The sequence below is a fragment of the Schistocerca serialis genome, chromosome 1 (assembly GCF_023864345.2).
Source record: "Schistocerca serialis cubense isolate TAMUIC-IGC-003099 chromosome 1, iqSchSeri2.2, whole genome shotgun sequence".
NCBI classification, from domain to species: Eukaryota; Metazoa; Arthropoda; class Insecta; order Orthoptera; family Acrididae; genus Schistocerca; species Schistocerca serialis.
This window is the reverse complement of record NC_064638.1, coordinates 442,262,509-442,288,967: the sequence shown is the minus strand read 5'-3', so window position 1 is coordinate 442,288,967 and position 26,459 is coordinate 442,262,509.

Sequence of the window (26,459 nt, the reverse complement as noted above, 5' to 3'; positions counted from 1 at the left end):
ACTGCCTACAAGAAAATTAAAGAGACCTTTGGAGAAAGGAGAACCACTTGCATGAATATCAAGAGCTTTGATGGAAACCCAGTTCTAAGGAAATAAGGGAAAGCAGAAAGGTGGAAGGAGTATATAGAGGGTCTATACAAGGGCGATGAACTTGAGGACAATATTATGGAAATGGAAGAGGATGTAGATGAAGATGAAATGGGAGATATGATACTGCGTGAAGAGTTTGACAGAGTACTGAAAGACCTGAGTCGAAACAAGGCCCTCGGAGTAGACAATATTTCATTAGATCTACAGACAGCCTTGGGAGAGCCAGTCGTGACAAAACTCTACCATCTGGTGAGCAAGATGTATGAGCAGGCGAAATACTCTCAGACTTCAAGAAGAATACAGTAATTCCAATTCCAAAGAAATCAGGTGTTGACAGATGTGAAAATTACCGATCTATCAGCTTAATAAGTCACAGCTGCAAAATACTAATGCAAGTTCTTTACAGACAAATGGAAAAACTGATTGAAGCCGACCTCGGGGAAGATCAGTTTGGATTCCATAGAAATGTTGGAACTCGTGAGGCAATACTGACCTTAGAAGAAAGATTAAGGAAAGGCAAACCTACGTTTCTAGCAATTGTAGACTTAGAGAAAGCTTTTGACAATGTTGATAGGAATACTCTCTTTCAAATTCTAAAGGTGGTAGGGGTAAAATACAGGGAGCGAAAGGCTATTTACAATTTGTACAGGAACCAGATGGCAGTTATAAGAGTCGAGGGCTATGAAAGGGAAACAGTGGTTGGGAAGAGAGTGAGACAGGGTTGTAGCCTATCCCCGATGTTATTCAATCTGTATATTGAGCAAGCAATAAAGTAAGCAAAAGAAAAGTGCGGAGTAGGTATTAAAATCCATGGAGATGAAATAAAAACTTTGAGGTTCGCCGATGATACTGTAATTCTGTCAGAGACTGCAAAGGACTTGGAAGAGCAGTTGAACGGAATGGACAGTGTCTTGAAAGGAGGGTACAAGATGAACATCAACAAAAGCAAAACGAGGATAATGAAATGTAGTCGAATTAAGTTGGGTGATACTGAGGGAATTAGATTAGGAAATGAGACACTTAAAGTAGTAAAGGAGTTTTGCTATTTGGGGAGCAAAATAACTGATGATGGTCGAAGTAGAGAGGATATAAAATGTAGACTGGCAGTGGCAAGGAAAGCGTTTCTGAAGAAGAAAAATTTGTTAACATGGAGTATAGATTTAAGTGTGAGTAAGTCGTTTCTGAAAGTATTTGTATGGAGTGTAGCCATGCATGGAAGTGAAACGTGGACGATAAATAGCTTAGACAAGAAGGGAATAGAAGCTTTCGAAATGTGGTGCTACAGAAGAATGCTGAAGATTAGGTGGTTATATCACATAACTAATGAGGAGGTATTGAATAGAATTGGGGAGAAGAGGAGCTTGTGGCACAACTTGACTAGAAGAAGGGATCTGTTGGTAGGACATGTTCTGAGACATCGAGGGATCACCAATTTAGTATTGGAGGGCAGCGTGAAGGGTAAAAATCGCAGAGGGAGACCAAGAGATGAATACACTAAGCAGATTCAGAAAAGATGTAGGCTGCAGTAGGTACTGGGAGATGAAGAAGCTTGCACAGGATATAGTAGCATGGAGAGCTGCATCAAACCAGTGTCAGGACTGAAGACCACAACAACATCGACTTTAGCAAGCAGCTGCATCATTGAGTCAAACGAGGGTCTGGTAGGTTGGTGACGTTGTTCGCAGTACAGCATAACATAAAATACATGGACGGCAGACCCTGTATCCCATTGGGTATCAGAACGCCGCCCGTCATCGATCACAAGAACATAAATCATAGTCCTCTCCGACGGTATCGTCGTTCTGCTATGACATGATACATAGATGGAATTTTCTGCGTTAACCTGTCGTGTGTGCGAGCCGTAACCATAGCTCCTTCCAGGTGGCGGCAAGATAAGGGTGTGATCTGTAACTGGTCATGATTCAACATCGGCTGGCGCTCTGGAGAATACGGCACCATATTATGTCCACGGAGAATGGTGAAATAGAATTCCTGAGTTCGTCGATGTCACGCCGCAACCTCCCTTCCTTAACCAACCAAGGCCTTGTGAACGACAGGCTTTGCACAGACACCCACCATGACAGGCCAGATTGTTAGGCATCACGATGTCGACAACAAGCTGTCCACGTGGTCTAGATGAACTACCGGTAGACAGATGAAGTAAAGTGAATCGTATTCAGTTTCCATGGTCCATGGTCGCACCACACCCTTTGACCTCAAAGACTTTAGCAGCCTTCACTCCATTGACGACAACATCGTGGGAGATGTAAACACAGTCGAGGCAGCTGGAAAATTGGCTAGTGCAATGTCTAGACCTCGGAAGATTCGGCATGAAAATGCTCCCAAGAATCAAAAGCCTGAGGTGCCGGTTAACTGACGCTAGCGCCGCGCGTTGAGAGCGACGTGGTAGTTGGTCTTTGGGGCCTCGGTGCAGTTGAAATCACCTCCCATGATGAATGCATCCTACCGACCTAGGTAAAGAGGCGTGACTGTCTCTGAAAAGAAGGTTTAACATTCACGGAGGCGACTCGAACCAGGCAGCGCATAGGCAACGACGATGTGAGAGCCGTATCTCTGGCATCAAGGAGATAGGCAACTTCATCAGGGAGGATACTGTCAACCCATCACGTAGGAGGATCGCCACTCCACTATCAGAAGGGGAAGTATGAGAGGCATGTGCTGTAAAACCATGGGGAGCGCAGGAAGTTGCAACTTGCGCGTACTGAAGGAGAGAAACGCCAACGTCCGCAGCATACAACATTTCATGGAGTAAAGCCAGTTTGTGACTTACACGAATGATATTGACACTAACTATGGCTATGTGATAAGTCTGAAAAGCTGTCATTGCTAGGTGGCTGTGCGTTTCAGACACAGGGGAAGCTCAGAGAACTCCCAGTTAGGTCCCTGTGGGAGGGCACATCACTGCGACAGGGAGGGAGCCGACCCCACCAAGGGGACTATGTACACCTCCAAAATGTCCATCCTCAGCATCGACGTCGTCTGCCCAGCAGACAGGGGTCTCTCCAGGCCAGTTCAGTCGAAAACTATCAGAGGTGTGCCCACAGGTAGCGACAGACACAAAAAGGAATTGAACCACATCAACAATTAGCAACAGGCAGCAAAAGGTCATTATTCACAATGTTGATAACGGCTGTGATGTGGGATCTGAGTGGGGTACTGTCAAGTGGGGGGTGCCCCAGGGATCAGTGTTGGGGCCGCTCCTGTTCCTTATTTATATAAATGATATTGAGAGGTGGCATGAGCCCCCTCTCATATTTCTATCTTACGATTCTCCTCTCTAATTGCATGCGGTGGAAAGTTGCTATTCCTTCACACGCGGACTTCCCACGCAGCGTCTCTCGTCACCCAGGTGGTCCGGTGACAGGCGGGATCCACTGATCTCGAGAGGGTTTAGCCGACGGGTGTGAGGCAGTCGAGTGAATGCTTTCCAGACGCCGACATTGTCAAGAGACATGCCCGCCGGGGCCTGAAGTAGCGGCTGGGCTAGAGGTTCCGTTACTTCGCAGAAACTTAGCGAAAACACTTTCTGGCGGGCTACCAGCGAGGCGTGGGAATGACTTGTGTACCCAGGCAGTTGTGGCGGGAAAATTCCCGCGCTTTCTGCAAAATAGTAACTGTGATTGGCTTGCTCAGGGCATAGCTCCGTGACGTAGCAAAATCAGCGCAGAAATTGGCGCCAAGAATCTCCATTGGTGGAATGGTAGTGCTCCGGCAATGGAGTGGAATTTTCCGCCGGTTTTGGAGTTGCTGATTGGAACATTTAACCACGGCCACTGTCATGGGGGCGGGAATGTTGTGTGTTCGGCCTGTACAGGTGCTCTAGGTAGTCGGCTCTCGCCTTTCGGTCGAGGACGTCGAAGCAACCAGCCCTCGCCTCCGGTACGCCAGATCGTGTTCTGGGGGTTAAGAAGACAGTTTGGTAATGTATGTCCGCAGCACCGGCAGATAGGGATTTTCCTAGGTGATAATCAGAGCCCAGCAGAGTGCGCCTGTTCGTCTTTTTCTAACTTTGTTCTGTCTTGAGTAGCAGCAAGTAATGTTGGGTTAGCTGTGTGTCTCTCTTAAGATTTGAGTGGCAAGGAATTGGCTCCACATACCACTTCGCCATAAACCTCACAATCTAGTTTAGGGACAACTTCACCTTCACAGCGTTTGTTTGTGTATCCAATTTGAGCCAATTTGATGTATTATAAATGTTTCATGTGTTTTTGTTTATTATTTTGTGTTTAGTCTTAATAAATCATATTGTTATTTTGGACAGAACTTTCATTCTGTTAATCGGTAGAGCAACCCATCATTTCTCACTACGTTAATGAAACCTTCCCTTATTTAACTTATTTATCAAATTAAATTATTGCAGGTGCCAAACTCTTTTCTACTCCACTTTCAGGGTTGATTACAGTCAGTTCGTGTATATTTTTTAATCCTTGTGCAACAGCAAAAGTCGGAGTTAGAATAGGGGGGGGGGGGCTTAGAGCATCATTTACATGTGTAGATTCTAGAATTTAGTGTTAAATACACTGCTAGCCCCGGCACCTCGCATAAAATGGCGACCCTTAGCCTCCGATCTTTCCTGTGAATCGCTGATAAGCAAGTATTATTAGTAGTAGGGACACTCAGAATTTTTTTTGCTTAATATTTTTATTGATTAATACCCAAGTTTTTTTCTAGTAGTTCCGTGTTTAGTTTTAAGTAGCGGCGCATGATTACAGTTTTTGTTTTCAGTGTATGTATTCTTTCGTTCATTGTTTTTGTGTTCCTTTGATGGTGTGTCTGAATCACATCACACTTTGTCGGGTTTGTGTGCGGTTTCTGTACCACAACAAATCGTGCGTATAATTACAGCGTTGGAGAGGCGTTGTTGAAATGTTATGTCTATGTGTAAAAATACAGGGAGTAGATTATTTTTATTGTGTATTTTAGATAAATTTTGTTTCTCATGAATGATCACGAGAAGTAAGGCACGACTATTAGTGAGCGAAGCTAAAACAAAAGTGGATACTATAATGGATAAGAGGCACGTTACTGACGGGGATAGGTTAGGAGATGAGATGGGCACATTTTTAGCAGGACAGGACGACAGGGTCATTGATGAGGACAGTGATTTGGACGCGATCTTAGAGCAACGTCGCGGCCATGATTATGATAGTGAGGTAGAGGATGAAACAGAGACAAGCACACAAGTCGAGACGGTAGCAGAAGTTTATAATCAAACGAACGAGAGCAGACAGGAGCTAGCTCGGCCACGTCAGAGCTCTAGCGCCCATGTGTCCAGAGTTACATCTCCCACGTTTGAAGAGGATCAAAAAGATGACGTAAACCCAATTCTGAGCTTCCTACGATGAATGAAAGAAGAAGCTGACGAACAGCGTAAGAAGGAGAAGGAAGAAGATGAGAAACAACGTAAGAAGGAGAAGGAAGAAGCTGGCGAACAGCGTAAGAGGGAGAAGGAAGAAGAGGAGAAACAACGTAAGAAGGAGAAGGAAGAAGCTAACGAACAGCGTAAGAAGGACACTCAGGAAATAATTTCGCATATAGGAGATATTCGAGGGGAATTACTAACAATAAAGAAAGAATGTGGAGAAGTAAAACAAATGTCAATGGCTGCACAAAAAGTAGCAGGCCTGGCCAAAACGGAAGCAATAAGGGCCATGAAAGTCGCGGAAGCAACTTCTAAAGTCGCAGGGCGCTTGCGAAATACAACACAATCCCACTCAAAATCCCTAGCATTCTTAAAAACTCAAGGTAATGTCGCGGTTGCGAACACCACGAAACGAATGGAAGAAGTAGAGTCGGATAGCAAAACTAGAGCAAAACGGGCACACGAGCACTGCGCGTTCGGATACCAATGATGGAATACACAGAATTGTGTCTCCGAGGAAAAGCCCGCCGCGCTCTAGCCCAATGACCGAGTGCGGAACTAACAATGCACACGCAGAAACAGCGAGTAATAGCGCCAATAATTATAGCCCACTTAGGAGAGTGAATTCTGAGTGCCACTTCCACTGTGATACAGAGGTAGCACATCACAGTTATCAGCAAGATAGAACAGGACACTCAGCAGACGTGCAAGTATCGGAAACGAGTGACAACACCAGTGCGAGGATCAGACAGGATTTTGATCACAATCACTTCCTGTCGATACTAAAATTCCAGAAGTTCAAAGAAAATGGAGGGTCGATGCATCCGAAGAGCTGGGTGATGCAGTTTACAAATTCATTACTGGCATCATGGCCAACCCAGGCAAAATTAGAATTCATGTGTGGACACATCGAAGGCCAAGCCGCGGAAAAGATGCGGGGTGTGGCAGTGACGTGTCGGACTTATCAGGAATTTGTTGGTGCATTCCTGCGGACCTACTGGTCAAAGGAAACGCAAGACAGGATTAAAGAGGAAATAATATTTTGTCCTGAACTGGAAGTGTCTGGGCATAGGAGCGCAACCATATTTCTTGATGATTTACTCAAGAAGAATCAATTTTTAGATAGTCCATATAGCAACGGAGAAATCATTAAATGTTGCTTTTCCAAATTGCCAGTTAGGTACCAACAGACACTTGTCGGGAAGTGTGGATCTGACATAGAAGCATTCAAGAGTCTATTGCGCGAACTAGAAGTAGTCTTTGATAAACAAGACGCAAAGGACAGGAAGAAGGGGCAAAGTAACAAATACCACGGGCCAGGAAGGGAAGACGACAACAGATCGCATAATCGCACTATTCAGTTAGGAAACCAGGGTTACGGAAGTCAAGGTCACGCTATTCAAGGTTATGGAAACCAAAGACACGGAAACCAGAACGTCAGGGAGCAGGGTCAATCTAGACAAGGAATCTGGGATAGGAGGAATAACGAACGGCAAAGCGACCGTAATTGGAGAGAGCGAAACCAAGGACAACAGTGGAACCAGGAGATTGAAACTAGACCCGCAAATCCTAATGCACGTCAGAGGAGGGGGAGCTTAACAAGGGATTGACGCCAGACTAGTGCGAACACAAGCCGCCGGAATTTTGCACATAATCTCGGACCTGGCCAACTACGGATGATACATTACGAAGATTTATCAGAAATCCTGCTCGAGGAACATAAAGCAACTCCTCGACAAGATCGGCAGCCTCTTATCACAGTAGCAATAGCTGAAAAGAGTATGAATGCGATAATAGATAGTGGAAGCTACATAACAGCAATATCTGAGGCAGCATACAAGAGGTGCTCTCAGGAGATGGACTGGCCTGTTCTATCGGTTAAGAAAACCAAAATAAAAGGGGCATTAGCGGGTAAATGTACGGAGGTCACCCAACAAACAAGACTGGAATTCTCCTGCCAAGGACACAAAATAGAGTCTAACTTCTGGTTCGTGCCAAATCTGGCGATAGACATGATAATAGGAACGGACTTCCTAAATGAACATGAAGCGATAGTTGATCTAGGACGAGGTGAAGTGGTTTTGAGGAAAGGGAATCCCGTCCACAATAAGTTCGACGACCAGCTGATCCCAGCTCAACTACCGTCTAACTGTGTACGGATAAACTATGCGTGTCTGAAAGACAGAAAGGAAGAACAGGTCGACGTTGCGGGTAGGGGAGAGGACACGGATGAGAATTAAGTCGGAATAATGGGAGAAATAAAGGAGAAAATAGGAGAAAAAGTGGAAGCAATAAACAATATAAGGTGCGACCACCGCAAAGAACTTCAAAAATTACTAGTAGAACATATGGAGGTCTTCCTCCCCAAGACAGGATCAATAAAGAACTTCCAATATGAATTTCGTGTACGTCCGCACAACCAGTTTCGTGTGCCACCCTATCCAATCCCCTTGGCATATCGACAGAAAGTAGCAGCTGAAATTACGCGAATGCTGAGTGAAGGAATAATAGAACCTACGGCTTCAGCCTATAATAACCCGTTAAGAGTAGTCGAGAAGGCAGATGGTAGTATTCGTTTAGTCTTGGACTCGCGACAAATTAATACCATAATAGAACCCGAAACAGACAGACCGTAACGATTAGAGGAACTCTTACAAAACTTCCATGGAATATCAATCTTCTCATCAGTTGATCTAAAATCGAGTTTCTGGCAGATCGAGTTCCATCCAAATTGCAGACAGTACACAGCCTTTTTAGCATTTGGAAGATGTTACCGGTTTCGTCGTCTCCCATTTGGTTTGAACATTTCGTCTGCCGCATTCATTCGGGGGCTGGACGGCATACTAAGCGATAATTTGAAACGTCATGTCACCAGCTATGTGGACGATTTGCTGATCGCGGAGAAATCTTGGGGAGAGCACAATGCGGTCCTCGGTGAACTCCTTGCGACATTCGAGGAATACGGAGTGACTATCAGTATCGAAAAATCGAATTTTGGGACGTCCTCTGTCAAATTTCTAGGACATATCATCACGGGTGAGGGCATTGCGCCAAATCCCGAAAAGATCGAAGCGATTGAAAAGTTTCCCATTCCTACGACAAAGAAGCAGTTAAGGGGGTTCTTGGGGATCATAAATTTTTACAACCGCTTTATACATGTCAAAACTCGGAGCAGTCCTAGGTTGCATCAACTTACAGGAAAGAAGATTCCTTGGGAATGGGATGAGGCGGCCGAATACGAATGGAAAGCATTAAAATTCGCATTATTACAAGCACCCATCCTATCACACCCTGATTTAGCAGAAGAGCTTTGCATAGTAACGGACAGTTCATACTCAGGTCTGGGTGTCATGGTGTTCCAAGACTATGTACATGAAGGAAACAGGGTGTGGAAGACAATTGCGTTTGGTAGCAGAGTACTAGCCAAGAGTGAGAGGAATTACTCAGTAACCGAGTTAGAGGCGCTGGCTATTGTATGGGCGTTTGAAAAATTCAGATACCTTCTGTTTGGTCGCAAGACGAGGGTCTACACAGACCACAAGGCACTCGAGTTCTTGATGACTGCAAAGCTTAATCACAGGCGGCTCATTAGGTGGGCATCATATCTGCAGCAGTACAACTTTTCGATAGAATATATCCCCGGCAGTCAGAACATTATTGCAGACGCCTTATCACGGTCACCGATCGGATTTGAGCACAACATGGAAGAAGATCTGGAGGAAAATCACTACTGCCTTTTCTATATGCAGAAAGTAGCCTTTGAAAATTTTATTACCTGTAGTATGCAGGACATCAAGAAGGAGCAAGACAAGGACCCTGCCCTAGTGTTATTGAAACAGAAATGGATAGACAGAAGACACGCCACCATCAGGCAGTTCTACCTCTTGCGGAAAGGCATAATTTTCCACCGAAATTATGCCAATGACACTGAATGGGGGGTATGCGTCCCTGAACACCTAATAAACAAGGTTATATGGCATACTCACCTCAGCTATGGACACTTCGGACCACGCAAGTGCAATCTCAAGCTAAGGACCATGTGTTACTTTCGAAACATGGAACGTCGAATACGGAGGGTACTGTCGGTGTGTAAAGACTGCCAAAAGGCTAAGCACACCACTGTGAGCATGCAGGCACCATTATACCCAATCGTACCGACCAAATTAAGACAATTAGCAGCAACAGATTTAATGGGACCTTTGCCACGAACAAGAAGAGGATATACTTACGTATTATTGTTTGTTGAACTAACGTCCAAATACGTTACCTTTACGCCACTGAAGAGGGCGACAGGACGAACTGTATCACGAGCCCTAATCCGGGATTTCCTACCACAGGTTGGTCATGTGAGTAAAATTATTTCTGATAATGGGCCACAGTTTAAGTCAAAAACATGGAAGGAGACGTTGCGTGGATGTAAAATTGATCCCATTTTTATATCTTCACACCATCCGAGCTGGAATGCTGCAGAACGGGTTATTAAGGAACTCGGAAACTTGTGCCGGTTGTACTGTAACAAACAGCACACGACATGGGACGTTTTCCTTAAAGACTTCCAGGAGGTGATCAATAAGGCACCCCATGGGATAGTAAAATTGGCACCCATTACAGTACTGAAAAACCGGATTCCTAAGGACTTGATAACCGAGGTCGTAAACTTCCCACCAAGGGCGCGAACGCAGCACCAAGCCATAGTGGATTTGGCTCTCAAGAGGATACGGGCTGCATCAGAGGTCAGGAAGAGACGTGCCGACAGGGGAGCTCGTCTACGACACTTCCAAGTTGGACAAAAGGTGCTCGTTAAGTCTTTCCGACTTTCGAACAAACAAAGAATGAAATGCCAAAAATTCTATTCTGTTTACAACGGCTCGTACCGTATAAGGAGAGCAACTCACCACAATGCTTATGAGTTGGAGACGCTGAAAGGAAAGAAGTCCATAGGACTCCACCACATCTCTCACATAAAGGAGTTCGTGGAATAGTAGTAGTGTAAGTGGTGTACATAGTAGAATGGGCAAATACATGGACCTTGCTATAGTAGTAGTGTAAGTGGTGTACATAGTAGAATGGGCAAATACATGAACCTTGCTATAGTAGTAGTGTAAGTAGTGTACATAGTAGAATAGGCAAATATATGAACCTTTCTTCGGGAAACAATAATCGTTGCATTAATAGATTAAGATTGTTAAAGTATTAACACGCTGCGTTTTCTCGCATAAGAATTTACTGCTGTTAACTTTTTTTGTCTATGTTCGGGATCTCCTCTGTCGTTGCGATAAGAGGCACTACCTTTCCATGAGCAATGTTTTTGTCCTTTCCTATCTGGTGTCCATGTTAAGGGATAAAGATGAGTGACGAGATGTCGCACAAACGGGCGCATACAAGAACGTGCTCTTAGAAGCGTTCTGAGAAGTCGTGATACGCTCCATAGCGGCCACAACCAGTTCGTGAGACGTTCACACCAATGCTTGCAGGCACGCGTCAGTGCACTGCAAGATTGTGGTATATTGCGTGATTTCGAGGATGAATATGGGCAGTATAGTTTTTTGCAGAGCTGCGCCAGCATCGTGGTCTTGCAAGTCGGGGTGAACCTGTGAGCGTTTGACTCCAATGGTGCCCTAGACGAGAGAAATGCGGGCATAAAGCCTACCATGCCAATGTGCTGGTTGGGGATTTAGCGTGCTGCTCGTGACTGTCACAGATGAATAACCAGGGACTTATACTTGGATATTCGTGACATACTGTGTAGCTGGCGTGTGTTGGGCGACTGAATCCTCAACAGGAACCAGTCCTGGCTTAGTCATATTACATTGCCTCTGGAAAGGTGTGCTTTGATCGCGAATACTGCATAACATAGAAAAAGAAGTTGCAACTATAAATTTATTGTCTTGTATAGCCATGGCTAACCCAGTCTCTGGAGTTTCAGTGAGGCGTAGTGAGAACTCGGAGGCTATGTCGTACGGCGCGCACATCACTGTCGTCAATAGCAGCGAGCAGCGAGACATCTCAGCGTAACAGGAATTATGTAAGAGTGTTGTATAAAAAAAAATTTATAATAATAATAGAGAGAGTACCATATACTAGGATAAATTAAACTTTAGGATTTTACAATAACTAGATCCTTAATATTGTGGCGGTTTTCTACCACAAGTGTTTGGCGCGCGCCTATTGAGATGTTATTTTTCAGGTCACCAAACCACAGACCGGAGATGGAGGGACGATGGGCGAGCGAAAGTAGCATAGTTGCATGTTCTTTATAGCACAGTAAAACTTAGACCTGCACAACAACATAATTGAATTAAAAGACATAGAATGTAGATCGTTGGCAAATGGTAGTTAATTTTTGAGCATGTCTACTGTCGATCTATGTAATTAATAGTAATATTAGTGCGGGCCCGCACATTTATTTCTTCATCCAATATAGCGTCACACACCATGTACAATAGTGAGATCGGTCTCTACACAAATATCAAGATAAATTATTACCATGATTTTGTTATGATAGCTACAGATAAATAACTACAAAATTAAAATTAGAGTGTCTGAAATGACAGACCATCAATGTATCGTTATGTAAATTTATTATAACATAGAAGGTCATAGGGAAAAGTTAGGTATAAGATTTTTGTAAGAATTGTGCAGATGACGGGTATCGTGGCAATGCAGAGGCCAGCCGGAGCAAAAGCAAGAGGTCATCGGCTACCTGCAAGAAGAGAGCGTCAGCGCGCCACCTGACGTGAAGGGCGCGAGAGCATCCGGTCCTACAAGCTGACAGTCACCGGGCTCTATACCTGAGGGATTTGGCGGCAGACAATCCTCGCCGGGCCACAAGCGAAAGTGAGGCTGGCCGTTGACACTGACATGCGACCCACACGCGACAGCCTGCTAGCTCTCCGGACGCGGCAGCCGTTTGGAGGGATTCCCTGCGGCAGACCACGTTGTCGTGAGTACACGAAGAGGATCACATATCGTGTCAGAACCTGCGCCTCATGTGCCTCAGGACAGAAACGGACGCTATATACTCACCTGTTTGGGTTTTTACTACTCACTAGCATTGGCCGATCTGCATACACAAAGCAGTATCGTGCCACACACTCTAACAAATGAATGGTCTCATTTCTAACTTCTCCTCTCTCTTAGAGAGCAGGTGTAGCAATCGTCGCTCCTAGTTCGATCCTGTATGGATGACCTCACACACTTGTGGAGTCACTCCACATGCCATCATCCCTCGTCGGACTGCGATATTGGGAAACGTAAAAGTACTGTCCAGCGAGAGAAGAGACCTAGACTAGTGATGTATCCCAACAAGTAGACCTCAGAGACAATTAATCGACGTGAGGAGAGCCTATCACTGTGTCTTCCTACCGTACTGCCGTCATCATATGCCTGGGTCTTGGTCCAATCTCAACAGAGTACTGCAGATGCTCCAGCATACCCTATTGCCGTTGCAACAACGTAGCAACAACACCCGACGTTTAGCCTTATATGATGTCAGTACTGTGGAATTTGTGAAGAGCTTCGAATATTTCTAACAACGTGATTTAGTGCCTCATTCTCAGCACAGTCGTGAACATTGTGCAATGTGCACGCACAACTTGATGCCCCATGAACCTTGTTTTTTTTTTTTCTTTTCTTTCTTAAATTTTTCTCTAGTGTTGTTTTTGTAATGTATGATATACCTTGTATGTGTTTGTGTTTTACACTGTAATTCTTATTACAAATTACTGTATTGTTCTCCACACCATGGTTTTTTTTGTATTTTGTATTTATTGTTGTTTGTATTCAAACAGTGTGCCTGAAGTCCCCATAAACTGAAGCAGATACCACCACTGTCATTGTGAATGGACCATCAGTTCAGGGAACATTTTGTAAAGGTTATTCTTGGTGCAGGGAGACAGTGAAAGGTGGCTACACTGAGCCACTGCGCCAGAGATTGCGCCAAAGAGTATTATTCAGCCGCCTCCACAGTGCTTTGGGAGTTGTCGTAGTGAAGAGTGTTTGTTGAGATGTGCTAGTAGGCAGTGCTTGCTGAGATGTGATATTGGAGAGTTCTGGTTCAGATGTGGTAGTAGCGAGTCGGTGTGGAGATATTGTAATGATTAGAGTGCTTTTCATCAATATAAATTAAGGTAACAAACTACTTTTCTTTTTTTTCTCATTATTTCAATGTCCTGAATAATGCGTCATTACAGGTTCAGTCAACAAAGCATCTGGCTTGTGTTGTTGTATTAGAGTGTAATTCTGCTTTCCTTACGCAATTATAGTATTTCTATTTTTTAGTTACTTCAGTATAAATGGTATTTAAAATTTCTTGTCTTGTTGAAGAAGAACCGTGCCAGATGTGTACGTTGAGTCACACTCCCACACACAGAACAATTACACTTGTGCTTAGGTTTAGTAGGTTTTATAGTTGCTGGGGACTTAATTAATTAATTGTGTTAACAGAAAATTTTCATTTTATTCTTTGTTGTTGTTCTATGCAGTCAGATAGCGTAATAATACTAGTCAGGGCCAACCGTTTACGAGACCGTAATCGGACAAACAGCTACCAAAAATATTTGCATTTTATTTAATTAAGCCCCCATGCAACAGAATGAATCGGAGGTTGTAATTAGATTCTGAAAGCTCACAAAAAGAGATTGTTAACTTAAACAGTATCATGTGTGAGTGAGTTCAGGTTAGTTTAATGATTCAAATTGTTGTAACATCTTGGGCATTTAATTGCGGAGCACTCCAACTCTGATTGTAAAGAACAAACTGCTCCATATTTGGCTCACATGCCCGGGCCATATTTAGAGCGTGAATGTCTGTGTGATGTGAGTGTTAGTGTTCCATATTAAGAAGGCGAAGTTGGCTACACCATAAATAATCCTCCCTCTATGAGCTGCATTTTTCAGTTGCAGTAATTTTTTTATAGAGTGCGGCATGTGGAGTCAGTTTGTAAGATTGTTCTTGGGCGATTGACTCACTACCTTGCTCCTAAGTGAGCCAACCGCTCACCAATTACAATCTAAAATGGCGTAGGGGCTATGAGAGGTGGCATGAGCCCCCTCTCATATTTCTATCTTACGATTCTCCTCTCTAATTGCATGCGGTGGAAAGTTGCTATTCCTTCACACGCGGACTTCCCACGCAGCGTCTCTCGTCACCCAGGTGGTCCAGTGACAGGCGGGCACTACTGATCTCGAGAGGGTTAAGCCGACGGGTGTGAGGCAGTCGAGTGAATGCTTTCCTAGGTGATAATCAGAGCCCAGCAGAGTGCGCCTGTTCGTCTTTTTCTAACTTTGTTCTGTCTTGAGTAGCAGCAATTAATGTTGGTTTAGCTGTGTGCCTCTCTTAAGATTTGAGTGGCAAGGAATTGGCTCCACATAGCACTTCGTCATAAACCTCACAATCTAGTTTGTTTGTGTATCCAATTTGAGCCAATTTGATGTATTATAAATGTTTCATGTGTTTTGTTTATTATTTTGTGTTTAGTCTTAATAAATCATAATGTTATTTTGGACAGAACTTTCATTCTGTTAATCGGTAGAGCAACCCATCATTTCTCACTACGTTAATGAAACCTTCCTTTATTTAACTTATTTATCAAATTAAATTATTGCAGGTGCCAAACTCTTTTCTACTCCACTTTCAGGGTTGATTACAGTCAGTTCGTGTATATTTTTTAATCCTTGTGCAACAGCAAAAGTCGGAGTTAGAATAGGGGGGGCTTAGAGCATCATTTACATGTGTAGATTCTAGAATTTAGTGTTAAATACACTGCTAGGCCCGGCACCTCGCAATATGCCCTCTACTATTACGCGTAACTCTAAAATATTTCTGTTTGCTGATGACACTAGCTTGATAGTAAAGGATGTTGTGTGCAACATTGACTTGGTTTCAAGTAGAGCAGTACATGACCTCAGTTCATGGCTTGTAGAAAATAAACTAACGTTAAATCACAGTAAGGCTCAGTTTTTACAGTTCCTAACACACAATTCAACAAAAGCTGACGTTTTAATCTCACAGAACGGGAATATGATTAGTGAAACTGAACAGTTCAAATCCCTAGGTGTTCAGATAGATAGTAAGCTGTCGTGGAAAGCCCACGTTCAGAATCTTGTTCAAAGACTTAATACTGCCATTTTCACTATTCGAACGGTATCGAAAGTGAATGATATTTCGACACGTAAATTAGTCTACTTTGCTTATTTTCATTCACTTATGTGGTATGGTGTTATGTTTTGGGGTAACTCTTCCCATTCTAGAAGGATATTTTTGGCTCAGAAACGGGCGGTTCGGGGAATATGTGGTGTGAGTTCACGAACCTCTTGTCGACCTCTTTTCACGAGTCTGGGTATTTTGACATTGGCCTCTCAATGTGTGTATTCCTTACTGTCGTTTCTTGTTACCAATATTAGTTTATTTCCAACAATAAGCAGCTTTCACTCCGTTAATACTCGGCAGAAATCAAACCTCCATTTGGATCGGACTTCCTTAACTCTTGTGCAAAAAGGTGTGCAGTATGCTGCTGCATCCATTTTCAATAAGCTGCCACTCGAATTAAAAAATCTTAGCAGTAATCCACGCGCTTTCAAATCGAAACTGAAGGGTTTCCTCATTGGTCACTCCTTCTATTCTGTCGAGGAGTTCCTTGAAAAATTAAGATGATTCTCATTGTATTGCTGATAGCGTTGCTTAAACTTATGGACTGATTTTCTTTCAGGTTCATGAACATTTATTTTTATCTGTTATTACTTTTTATGTTGTAAGTTCATGTACTGACACGTTCCATGACCTTGGAGATCTGCTCCTCAATTTGGTCCTACGGAACTTGACATTTAAATAAATAAATAAACAGACGCAGGAGAAGGAAGATCGGTGTCAGAAGGTGGACGCTGGCTGGAGATGGAGACGAGGAAGGACGTCGCGTCGTCAGGTGCCAGACAGCGCACCTTCTGTAGCAGGGTCATCGTCCTGTGCACACATCCGATGGAGGCAATCATCAGAAGGAGTTGTCTCTTCCGTTTCCTCGGCGACCGTTGCTTCCTAACATGCTGTTCCTTGTCGGATGGTGGGCGGCTATCGTCCGACATGTCGCCAGACGGCATAAAAGCGGAGGTCGGCACAGCCCCATGATCAATAACCATGGCACCGGGACAGAAAGCTCGTGTCTGCTGACGATCATCATTCATTTGTACTGCTGCCGGCGGGAGCGTAGGAGAGACAGGCAAAGCGTTCACCGCGTCTTCGAGACGAGTCGACGCTGGTACCGACTGATTCAGAGGGGCCGCAGCAGGCAGCACCGCCGCAGACGCGTAAGATAGAGCTAACACAAAGCTCGACGAAGAGGAGCGACGTCTCCGAGCGGTGTCTGAACCAGTCTACGTCGAAGACATTCAAAACGGTCATGGGCTTCCAGGCCACAACCTGAAGAAGTACGCGGCTGGACGTCTACATATTTCCGTATTTCTGAGTTTATCACAGACACCATTAAGAACACGGTAGGTTTCGAACGTCTTCCACGTTTCAGGAATGTGACTGACAGCGTAGCCCTAAAGTTTATAGGCGGTCGCCACAACGTCTGACAGTACCTCAAACGGGTGTTCGAACACCCCCAGCGTTCGGAGGCGAAAACCAGCGTGATCAACCACGACAATCCCTGCACGTACGTCAGAGTAACGGAACTTGAAATCGTTAGCGTGGCGCGGCAAAACGTCGCAGCACAGCTCGTCATTCGCCAGCTCTATGTATACAGTAGTACTGAGGATCGCCCGCATCTCGTGGTCGTGCGGTAGCGTCCTCGCTTCCCACGCCCGGGTTCCCGGGTTCGATTCCCGGCGGGGTCAAGGATTTTCTCTGCCTCGTGATGGCTGGGTGTTGTGTGCTGTCCTTAGGTTAGTTAGGTTTAAGTAGTTCTAAGTTCTAGGGGACTGATGACCATAGCTGTTAAGTCCCATAGTGCTCAGAGCCATTTGAACCATTTGAACTGAGGATCGAAAAATGGATACTCAGAGCATCTTGTGGTGGGAGATGCATTTAATCCTAAGTAAAAGGTTCTACTTCATACACCTTCGGTCGTTCGTGATCCAGTTTAATTGTGGCCATGCGGGTCGAAAACGACATGATGATCGGTGGTGTCGACTCTGAGACAAGCCGCTACGCGGAAGTAAACAAACGTGCGCTCGCTCGCAAGCAACACAACAGGCGAGACGCAAACAAGGCGTGTCCGTCTCGCCTCACCGCTGCCGAACGCAGACCGCCTTGGTGCGACGGCCACACGCTCTTCCAACTCCCCCACGTGACATCTTCGAAACGCTGACTCACAGATACACTTTTCCTGTGCTCCGTAGTTCTGGCGTTACTTTACCGTTTACGCATGTTCTACTGCACGACAGCACATAGCACGAACTAAATCGGTGATTCGGTTGATACTCTATCGACATACAGCGTTTCGTACCAATCTGAGTGTCTGACTTCTGGACGTTTGCATCCTCTTCTGGGGCAAGCTGACCGGTAATAGTTGTAATTGGTTTCTTATGTCATGGATACTGGCAGTGGGACAGGACACCCGAGCTAGTCCCACACATGTTATTTTGGGCACAGATCTGTGTACCTTTCTGGACACAGGAGAAGCCCAGCGTCACGCAGACTGTTCATAGACACACGTTCCGTATGCAGGTGGGCATTGTCCTATTGAAAACTAACACCACGGTACTGCGACATCATAAACAACACGGGGGAACGCAGATTGTCCGTGGCGTATCGCTGTGGCCTCGGAGTTCCCTCAACCGGTATCAGCCTTGACTTGAAGTCATACCCGATGGCTCCCCACACCATGACTCCTGGAGTAACACCACTAAGGCCCTACAAAACATTCGAAGAATGGGAAATCAACAAGGTCGCCGTCATACTTGGCAATGATGGCCATCTGGGGTAGTGCAAAACCGCAATTAAATCTTGAATACAAAGCGACAACATTCATTAGCAGTCCATGCTTCCTCATCACGACAACGTTCACGCCAACGTTCGTGTTGTGGTGTTAACGGCAGCCTAGACATGGGACGATAATTTCCTTGTCCTCGTCCCCAGCCAGTGGTGCGAATGTGCCGGACGATGCACAGAATGTCGCTAGTAGTCAATTATTTGCTGGCTCTGAGCACTATGCGACTTAACTTCTGAGGTCATCAGTCGCCTAGAACTTAGAACTAATTAAACCTAACTAACCTAAGGACATCACACACATCCATGCCCGAGGCAGGATTCGAACCTGCGACCGTAGCGGTCGCTCGGCTCCAGACTGCAGCGCCTAGAACCGCACGGCCACACAGGCCGGCCATTATTTGTTGTTAAATGGCTGGCACAGATGTGAAGTGATTACGACGTGCCTGTTGTACCGTACGGCGATACTCGTTTGTTGTGGATAAACGTGGTCCACTGGAGTTGACACCGAGTGTGTCTGCCTTCACGTTCTCATTCTGTTCTACATCAGGCCACTGTCACATCTGCATGCGCTACATACCTAGATACTGCACGACACAATCAGCCGCCTAGATGGAGAAACACAGTGAGGCACTTTTCAAATTCCGTCAGGTAGTCAAAACGCTGTTTCACACAAGTCAGGTGCTGATAAGACTGTTTCACTGGAGTTTGTGACATCAGTGTTTTCACAGTGATCGGTTAACATTTGACACCGGAACCTCATAGGTAGATTGACTCTACCATCCCTGGTGACAGCACTAAACACGAACAACACTAATGCACTGTGGTGCACGTTCTACCTGTCACAGAGAATTGCAGCTATAGCCATTTACACACCTGCCAATGAGTACGAAGTTACATTGGCGTACAACCATGTCTTCTGGGTGCTTCACTTTCTTTGACAGACGCTGTAATTAAACGATACGACATGCTCAAGGTGTTCATCACTAATCTTGTAATCAGGTACTATATGGGTCTTTCTCTTTGTCGAAGTCATATGTTTAGTCATCATCACCATTCATCCACATTTGTATGTCTCCTCCATACTCGCTGTAATACGCATAGTTAATTAATGAGAACGCTTGTGATGATGCGATGAATGTGATACGCGCTGACACCGCAGCGGGCGGCCCTGTGTCCGTCAGCACCTACCGGCCACTTGCCACTTAGCGTAGTCCGGGTTGCCGCCGGAAGAGGCGCTGCGGGACGTGTGATGGATGCCTTCCTGACTGCCGCCGCCCGCTGCTCGCTCAATTACCACACCCACGCGGCCTTCAACTGTCTGCAGAACCTACAGCGGCTATTCCTGCAGTTACATGAACATCATTTCTCTCCTTTGATAAACACAGAAAGCTACCTACGTACCATGTAATAGGGGTTAAAACTCTTTGAGGTTCTAGTACCGTTTTAGAACCAAGACCGCAGGTTTTGTTACACACTTAACAAGTGTCACCCAGTTCATAGGCCGTCTTCAGATCGATAATCACAGAACTTGCAATAAGAGTGCTGAGTACTGTCAGACAGTGCAGAAAAACGACGCACAATCCCATGCGTAAGACATTCTTACTCTTGCGATCTAGGCAACAAAGTGTTCTAAAAGAATATCATATCCTCTAATTAGAAGGTCGCTTTCTGATTTCACTGACGATGTCGATTGATCATAGCTTAAGACTGTTGATGGACGGTTTTTCTTTATGTGCTCTCAAGCAGCAGACAGTGCGGTCCGCTGCGGTTACAATTATGTAGCTATTTCATCTATCTTCTATTTGGAATGCCAATACTACTCCTTACATGCAATGGCACCGAAGAAGTTTGTTAAGTAATATATCTTTGAACATCCTCTCACCATTCTTACAGTAATCAGGGATATCTCATCTTATACTTGTGGCCGGCCGGTGTGGCCGTGCAGTTCTAGGCGCTACTGTCTGGAACTTCGTGACCGCTACGGTCGCAGGTTCGACTCCTGCCTCGGGCATGGATGTGTGTGATGTCCTTAGGTTAGTTAGGTTTAAGTAGTTCTAAGTTCTAGGGGACCGATGACCTCAGATGTTAAGTCCCATGCTGCTCAGAGCCATTTGAACCATTTAAACTTGTAACGGCATACTTGATATTTTATGGTAAAAGAATTCATAGGACTGTATCATACATCAATCCAAACACCAGCTTCTGCCACTCAAAGGTAGTAGATTTTTCTATCGCCAGCTAACAATAAAACAATCTTATATAGAAGTTCTTTTCTGAAAATATCTACCTTCAGTATTGAAAAAGGGACCCAACGCAACTGATACCGTTGACATGAATAGCAAAGAATCGCAAAAATAAACTTCTCACATTCGAAAAGACATCGTAGCACAGCAAAATTTCACTTAAAGCTCCTTCTAATATAATTTTGCTAATTAGAGTAAGTGTTGATCCTCGTGATGCCCAGATGCTTATTTATAGCTGTGAGTCCACCCCCGTATCACACAGAGTCTGGCTTTATGCTTAACGTTTATTACGTCATATCTACTGAACTATGGGTCATATAAAGATATAATACTGCACTTACATTCAGTAGTATATGTGAATACTGCCTGTACAATGTGTCGCGAGGAGCGAAAGGCTATTTACAATTTGTACAGAAACCAGATGGCAGTTATAAGAGTCGAGGGGCATGAAAGGGAAACAGTGGTTGGGAAGGGAGTGAGACAGGGTTGTAGCCTCTCCCCGACGTTATTCAATCTGTATATTGAGCAAGCAGTAAAGGAAACAAAAGAAAAATTCGGAGTAGGTATTAAAATCCATGGAAAAGAAATAAAAACTTCGAGGTTCGCCGATGACATCGTAATTCTGTCAGAGACTGCAAAGGACTTGGAAGAGCAGTTGAACGGAATGGACAGTGTCTTGAAAGGAGAATATATGATGAACATCAACAAAAGCAAAACGAGGACAATGGAATGTAGTCGAATTAAGTCGGGTGATGCTTAGGGAATTAGATCAGGAAGTGAGACACTTAAAGTAGTAAAGGAGTTTTGCTATTTGGGGAGCAAAATAACTGCGCGACCACTACGGACGCAGGTCCGAATCCTGCCTCGGGCATGGATAAGTGTGATGTCCTTAGGTTAGTTAGGTTTAATTAGTTCTAAGTTCTAGGGGACTGATGACCTCAGAAGTTAAGTCCCATAGTGCTCAGAGCCATTTTAACCAACTAAAACGAGGGAAATGTTGCACTGCTACTAAACCATCGTAAATTTTACTACTCCAAATTCATTCAAAGGAAGACGTAATTTTAGGTTATGCTTTCGTCAATTTCAGTTATCAGATTTGGAAATTTGTAGTAAGGTCTTATGGGACCAAACTACTTAGCTCATCGGTCCCTAAGCCTACACACTACTTAATCTAACTTAAATTAACATACGCTATGGACAAGACACACACTCATACCCGAGGGAGGACTTGAACCTCCGAGGGGGCAAGCCGCACGGACCGTGACAATGGGACTCAGACCACGCGGCTATCACGCGGCAATTATTAGATCTCCAGTGATATGCCACATACCAAATTAAGTACAGAATGTCCTGTTTTATACCCTTTATAGCCCTGAAAGATGATGTTGATTTTGATCCGATGATGGCGCATGCCAACAGATAGCATAGTGATATCGCTATCAGAGCGCCATTTGTGTCTACTCTCCAAAGGGTTCAAATGACTCTGAGCAGTATGGGACTTAACGTCTGAGGTCATCAGTCCCCTAGAACTCAGAACTACTTAAACCTAACTAACCTAAGGACATCACACACATCCATGCCCGAGACAGGATTCGAACCTGCAACAGTAGCAGTCGCGCGGTTCCGGACTGAAGCGGCTAGAACCGCTCGGTCACCGCGGCCGGCGTGTACTTTTCAACAGGGAACGCTCATAGCCAGAAGACAGCGTACTACAAACGTGTGAAGCAAGCAGGCAGCCACGCAACGCAGATGCACTCGTGCTTTCTACAGCCAAATGAGCGAGTTTGAAAAACGTCAGTTTGTGGCCTTCCAAGGGGCGAGGTGGTCCTTTCGGAGAACTGCCGCACAAATAGAACGTACTGCGTTAATTGTCCAACGATGCTGGTATCAGTGGTCCCGTGAATATTCTCCCACCCAGTACAGACGCGCGGCAGGCTCGTGGTTCTGTACAGGAAGCAGTGGCATATTGTGCAGCTGCCACAGTACAGATTAGGGGGCTTGTGAGCCCAGATGTGTCGACGTAAACTGTTGGGAAGTCTTTATTAGCAGTGGGACTGCGGGCACGTACATCTGTAACCTGTCTTCCACTCACGCCACAATACCGACTAGCACGGCTCAACTGGTGCCGTCAGAGGGTCACTTGGAAGATGGAATGGCGCACCGTGATCTTCAGCAGACTCCGCCTGAACGCAAGCGATGGTCATTTGCGTGTACGACGTACACCTGATGAGCGCTATCTCGTAGAGTGCTTCCATGCATGTCACACCGGCTCCACCCGGCCTCATGCTCTGGAGTTTGGTAAGTTACGACTCTCATTCACTTTTGCTGTTTCTAGAAGGGACAATAAATAGTAAGCGCTCGGTCCTTCCTGAATGCTGTTAGACCAGTTCTTCTGCCGTACTTGCAACAGGAAGCTGATGTGTTGTTTCAACAGTATAATGCTCACCAACACACTGGCCGGGAAGTTCCACTTTGTAAGACGTACAACAATTTCCCCGGCCGGCATGACCTTCCGACTTGTCTCCAATCGAGCATGTATAGGATACGATGGGCGGACAGTGTCTCGTGGGACTCGGCAACCAAACACTCTTACAGAACTATGTGAACAGTTGGAGCAGGCGCGACATAACGTATCCCAGGGCAGTGTCGTCATCTGTACGATCGATTGCATTGCCGGCAGTGGAAGCTGCACAGCTTCAGCATGGGTCGATCCTGGTACGTCAAACCACTTGTGCTGCTGATCTGCAAATTTAATCATTTCATGTCTTCCATATGCACGGTTGCAACAAAAACATTCTTGAGTGAATTGGAAGCCTCTAAAAGCGTGTGCTATTTTTCTCCGTCAGTGTATTTAGAAGTTAGAAATCTGTAAAACTGTATCCATGGTATCAATTTTGTTTACGGATTTCTGGAAATAGAATTAGGTTACTGTTACTGTTATTGTAACATCAATAGTAATGTCAATAATAATAATACTGTTATTGTAACATCAATAGTAATGTCAATAATAATAATACTCGACCACATGTTGAGCTTGGCGAAAAGACCGACACTGATTACAAGCAGAGGATCGATGTCTGTGCCAGGAGCATCTGCTAAAAGTAAAGTCTGCCGGTTGGAAAGAACTGGTTGGGTCACAAGCTAGGAGTAGTTGTGAATTAGTGTCGAGGTGCGGTGTGCCGGCCAGCCTGTGGATGGTTTTTAAGGCGGTTTCCCATCTGCCTCGGCGAATGTGGGCTGGTTTCCCTTATTCCGCCTCAGTTACACTATGTCGGCGATTGCACCGCAAACACTGTCTACATGTACGCGTACTCCATCATTACTCTGACACCCAAACATTTGGCGCTACACTCATCTGTTATGAGACGGTGTTGGTGAATAAATAACGATACTGCACTACCTGTGTAGTTCAGAGGTACGATGCGATGTTCTTTCCGACAGCCACGCATAATGTTGGAAAGGTAGAAAATGTCAGTGACTGGGGAGAAATCACAAAAGAAGTCACAAAGGATTCAGTTTTGGGTCAACTCCTGTACCTTATATATGTGTGAATGTCCTTCCGTTTAACATTGCGTGGGACTAATTTGTACTGTTTGCAGACGATACTAGTGTTATAATAAATCCCATTAGAGAGAAAACTGCAGAAGAGAATGTTAATGACATTTTACAAAGAATTATTAAGTGCTTCTATGAAAATGTAGTATCCCTAAGGTTTGAGCCAACTCAAGGTATTCAGTTCTGTATAACAAATACAATCAATACAGCAACTGCTGTAGCACGTCAACAGGAATCAGCAAATAGAGCAGAGTGCTCCAAATGACTTGGTGGGCCACAACCTGCATGACAAGCATGCCTGCCTTCACGTTGTCATGCAATATAAAGAAGGCCATGTCACATCCAAATTCCCCGCTAGCCTGGGCATTGCATGATCTCACTGGCCGGCAAAATGGAGACTCATTGTGATGGTTCAAATGGCTCTAAGCATTCCACTTTTTTTTTTTTTTTTTTTTTCCACTTGCCGCCCTGATTTTACGATCCACCACCTAAGTGCTTAAGGTGGGTCTATTTTGACCACTTGGCCGCTACGACCGGTGTGCGGACACTGATGTAGTTGATGAAACTCACACCAGTTCCCGCATCCGGTCGCACCGTTGCCCGTGTCCCGCCACGTGGAGGCGGGTCTGCGCTTTTTCTTTTCTTTTTTTTTTTTTTTTTTTCTTTACTTTGGCAGCTTTCCCAAAACCGATTTAACAAAAATTTTACAAAAATTAATTTTGAATTGGAAGAAGGAAATACAGGAATAGTTTAGTCTGAAGAGGAGAAAAGACGATAGGAAAGGAAGAGATGATAGTCCCACCACCGTAGGGGACTGAGGATGAGCGTCTTGGGATTTATCTTCAAGCCTCTGATCCTCAGTCCCCTAACCTTAGCCTAGGAAGTTCTATTCTATTCTATTTGTGGCGTTTGATATCTCTATTTATGTTCTATCTGGTTACTTGTATACAGGTTTAGAGTGCCGTGGTAGCTGATGGCAATTGCGACGGTGCGCCGACACTGTTTATGTCTAATTTTATACATTAATCTATTGTCAGTTTTAGGTCTACTTATGTAAGTCTATTGCATGTCAGTTGTTTTATATTGAGACTTAGTTTAGTTCTTCCACACTATGGTGTCTGTCTGGGTGCTGCATATAGGTTTATTGTCTGTGTGGTCTTCTGGTCCTGTACTCTTTGTGGCATTCGTCAGAAATTTTGTCTGTTAGTGCGTTTAATATGTTCCAAAGTTCAGGTGTTCTGATCGCGTCGTATATGTGTTCCTCTGTCTGTAAGTGTTGTATCCCAGGTGTGTTCCTGTGCTGCCTGTATTTCCCGCAGAATAGGATTGTGTGTTCGGGGGTTCCCATACCTCCACATGTACACGTTGATGTGTCTCTAAGACTCACGCGATTTAAGTGCGTGGGATAAGGTCCGTGGCCAGTCAAGAAATGCACCATGCCGCGGCTAGGATCGGCATGTTTCATTCTTAATCTTTCCGTTATGTTCGGAAAAAATGTATAGACTCTCCGTCCCTTATCACTTGTGCCCCATTCCTGTTGCCATGTGTCGATTTTCCATTCTAAGCATTATGGGACTTAACATCTGAGGTCATCAGTCCCCTAGACTTGGAACTACTTAAACCTAACTAACCTAAGGACATCACACACATCCATGCCCTAGGCAGGATTCGAACCTGTGACCATAGCAGCAGCGCGGTACCGGACTGAAGCGCCTAGAGCCGCTCGGCCACAGAGGCCGGCTGAAACCCGTAGTGAGGCTCCTCTGAGTTTGTCAGGTGTTGATAACATCTCCGTCTCCTTCACCGTGGCCACTCGGCACCTGATGCTGCTCACGCCCCTTATATACTCTACCAGACCTAGGAATAGGTGATCTAATGGACATTCTACTCATCGCGGAGAAGAGCAACTCTAATGAGTTGGTCAACTCTAATGAGTTGACCTATAGAGTATATGAATACGTAGTTTCATTGCCATCCTACCACGTCTTGTGGCTGTTTCCCTTTTTTGTCGGGCAGCTGTATTTTGGGAGGTATCACCTCGCGCGTACGCGGCAGCCCTGCTTCTGCCGGGGCGGGGCGTCTGCGCCGCCCCTCAGGACAGACGCCTCCCGCCTGCCGCTGCCGCCCGCAGGAAACTAATTACCCCCCCAGCAGGCGTCAGCTCTCTCCTCTCCTCTCCTCTCCTCTCCTCTCCTCCGCACCCGCACACCAGCCAGCTCCTGTCCCGCCAAAGCCGGCGCCCTGCCGCGCTCGCCCGCTCG